The sequence below is a fragment of the Carlito syrichta genome, unplaced genomic scaffold, assembly GCF_000164805.1.
Source record: "Carlito syrichta isolate Samal-C Ts95f unplaced genomic scaffold, Tarsius_syrichta-2.0.1 Scaffold305624, whole genome shotgun sequence".
Classification (NCBI taxonomy): Eukaryota; Metazoa; Chordata; class Mammalia; order Primates; family Tarsiidae; genus Carlito; species Carlito syrichta.
The window spans coordinates 96,528-100,271 of NW_007249720.1; the positions used below are offsets into that span (position 1 = coordinate 96,528).

At 37.0% G+C, this 3,744-nt stretch overlaps 1 pseudogene; it reads right to left on the reverse strand.

The window, feature by feature from the left end:
* The window catches only part of LOC103264184, a 32,847-nt pseudogene that overhangs the window by 28,205 nt on the left and 898 nt on the right, over positions 1 to 3,744 (reverse strand).

The following is a 3,744-nucleotide window of genomic DNA, read 5'->3' on the forward strand; positions in this document are numbered from 1 at the left end:
CACTCACCTCAGCCTCCCAAAGGCGCGGGATTACAGGCTGAGCCACCGAGTCCGGCTACAAATATTTCTAAACTAAATAAAAGCATCCCAAAAGAACATGGATTAACACAGAAAAAGATTTAATTAAATAGTTTTGGGAGTCTTGTTCTAAAGCCCAAAAATGAATTCCACTCACCTTGGACTTGATATCTCTGGGTCGCACATGTTTCTTGTGAATTTGATTTCCTTAAGTATCTGTAAGGAAAAAGCATGCAAAATCTATAAGATTGCAATTACTGTTCATGCTAATTCAAAATTCCAAAGAATCATCTTCAGGTCTTAGTTGACCAGGGTTTTACACAATATGAGGACAGAACTCATATTGTGTATGAGTTCAAATAAGATTCAGTGTTACCTGGAGAAATTCAGAAAATCTGTGATACCATGTTCCATAATTTTATGTATGATCCAAATAGCAATTTATTTTAATAAAACTTCCACTATATTTTTCTTTTATTATAAAAGTATTTCTTAAATGCATATATAAAGGTTGTCCACCACTAAAAAATAAATATTACAGTGTTTCTAGCATAATCATTATGTTGGATTTTCATTTACTTTTTCAGAATATACACATGGGAACATGAAAAGATTTCATTATATTACAAAACAGTCCTTTGAGGATAGCATTTTCTGCTTATAAATCCCCAGTCAATAGTACCCAGAATTTCCAGGTGCCTTGGGGGCCTACAAGTAAACATCAAACTGATTTTTGTTTTTCAGTTTTTGCTATGGAGACTTATCCAGTTGAAGTCAAAGGTGGCTTCCTTCGGTGGAACCCATATTTTTAACAATACAACTTCTAAATAAAGAATATTTATTCATATCTATTTATACTTGTTCAGAAGATGCTATAACCTAAATCAAACTAAGCCCCATTGGAGCTGTTTATTTAAAGATTTTTGTAAGCCAATTCATTACAAAAATATTTAGTATGAATTTTCCATTAAAAAGGCAGCAAGTTGTAGACTTAAGAAACAATCCTGAAAGCATTCTCATAAAATTAATAAAATGAAATTGCTGTTTCTAACAAAAGCACAAGTTTTGAGTGGCAGCTTACTAAGTAATAACCAGCTTGCCCTATAGCTCACTTGCTTAGTGCTTAGAAGTCACATTGCTTCTGTTATCTACCTTCTGTAGGTAACATCTATAATGTTAAGAAATCTCTAGTTTTCCATTTGAGATCTTTTTCTGATACTGCATTGCAATGGGTCTACTGATGCAGTCAGTCTCAAGCAATCCCCCCCCCAACCCCAAGAAATCAGCCCAGCACAGGAATGTGTTCTCTTCATTTCCCTTTCCCATGACTTCAACTCTAACTTCTCAATCAATCCAGCTCCCAGGTCCTCAGTCCCCTACCAGTCAGAAGTCCCTTAGAAACCCTAATCCAAAATTCCTTGGGGAGGCAGATTTGAGGTTCCCTCCTACCTCCCAGTTTGGCTGCCAACTGATTATTAAACTCTTTCTCTGCTACGACTCCCACTGTGTGGATGTATTGGTCTGTTACAGTGCAAGGGGCACAAACTTGGTGGTCCTATAACATTCCAGACTTTAACAGGAAAAAGACTAAGAACAAGTATTTCCAAGAAATACAAATGGCAGGCTTCATTCTTAGGATGGTCTAGTAACACAAAACAAAATCTACTTGCCTTCTAAAATTTCAGTCCAATAAAAATCAAGATTTAAATATCTAGTACAATATGATGAGTATTACAATTTTGAAATTCCTCTAAACATGGAAATGTTATCCCTTAATATTTTATAACTTATGTAGATTTTCCTTCCTACAACCATGCCAGGCAGTCACATCCTGACAACACTAAGCAGTAACACTGATACAGAAATCAGTCATTTCTAACTAATATGTCAGGTATTTACAGATACCAATGGTTTTATTTTAACTTATACAAAGTTTATGAGAAAAGTCGTTTCTAAACTTTGAGGAAAACTGTGTAAGGCAATCTCTTACCATATCTTCAGGAAATAACTTCCCTTTTTGTTGTTTAATCTTCTGCATTAGAGTCATTCCATCACAATATATAGATGTCCTTCTGCTGAAACATATAAAACTCTTTAGGAAAGCTGTAGTGGCTATACCTCACATTCAGAAATGCATATATTTGGGGGAATTCATATTTACCTTCAAATGACTCTTTAAAGGCAATAATATTAAGGTGTTTCATTTTGGATAGTTGAACAGCCTCCTTCCTAGAATTCTGTGGATGAGAGAAAGACTAGAAAAAGATTGTAAATAATTATAAATTTAATACTGTATTTTAAAATAGATAGCTTTATGATAATAAAGTTTGTGTGATACTTCAATGCTAAATGCAGCTCTGTAACAAGACACTTTGGCCCAACTTAAGTTTATCAAACTCCAAGAGAAAATATGAAAATATGTGGTTCAACAATGGCTATATCTTACATACTTGAGCTGACCCCTTTATTGAATTAATTCCTTACACATATAGAATGCAAACTAATTTTAATATCAGGCTAAGCATCACCTGACTTGGAAAACTGGTAAGCCATCAAAAATAGTATATACTAAATAAAAGATGGCCGGACACAGTGTCTCACACCTATAATGCCAGCACTTTGGATGGCTAAGATGGGAGGATCCTTTGAGCTCAGGAGTTTGAGACCAGCCTGGGCAACATAACGAGACCTCATTTGGTGGTATACACCAGTAGTCCCAGCTACTCAGGAGGCTGAGGCAGAAGGACCACCTGAGCCCTGGAGGTTGAGACTGCACTGAACTGTGATCATGCCACTGCACTCCAGCCTGGGAGACACAGCAAGATCTTAACTTAAAAAAAAATAGTATGTACTAAAAGACATAAAAAGCGATTTTATGTTTGACTGCATCACTTCATCAGTTCACTGGCACAGAGAAAATCACTAGAATATACTAGTATATTACAGCAGCAAGAGTGAACAAAGATGATATGAAAACAAGTCTCCAAAACTGTTTAACATACTCTATGAGGATAAAATTCTAAATGATTTATCTTACAATCAAGAAACTGCCATTGTTATCTGGGCATGGTGGCTCATGCCTAAAATTTCAGTTACTTGAGAGGCTAAGGCGGGAGGATCGTTTGAACCCAGGAGTTTGAGGTTACAGGGAGCTATAATCGTGCCACTGTACTCCAGTCTGGGTGAAAGAGACCTTGTCTCCAAAACAAAACAAAAAATTTGCCACTGATTATGTACCAGCCCAAGGATTCTCAGAGCAGCAGAATCAACACCCAGTGAGAACTTGTAAAAAATGCAAATTCACAGCTCCCCCCGCCAGACCCACTCAATCGGAAACTCAGGGGTGGGGTACAGCAATCTGTGTTTTAACAAGCCCTCTAGATGATTATCATGCCCACTCAAGTTTGAGAATCACTGGATGAGGTCAATACTACAGTGGAGAAAAGTACATAGCACTCTGAGAACTTTAATATTCTTTTTTTTTTTTTTTTTTTAACTTATGGAGATGGAGATCTCAACATGTTGCCCAGACTGGTCTCAAAATCCTGGCTTCAAGAGATCCTCCTGACTTAGTCTCCCAAAGTGCTGAGATTACAGGTGTGAACCACTGTGCTTGGCCAACTCTGAGATCTTTATTAGAATGTATTTTTTAAAACTGGGTTCGGTGGCTCAGCCTGTAATCCCACGCTTTGGGAGGCTGAGGTGAGTGGATTGCCTGAGCCTGCA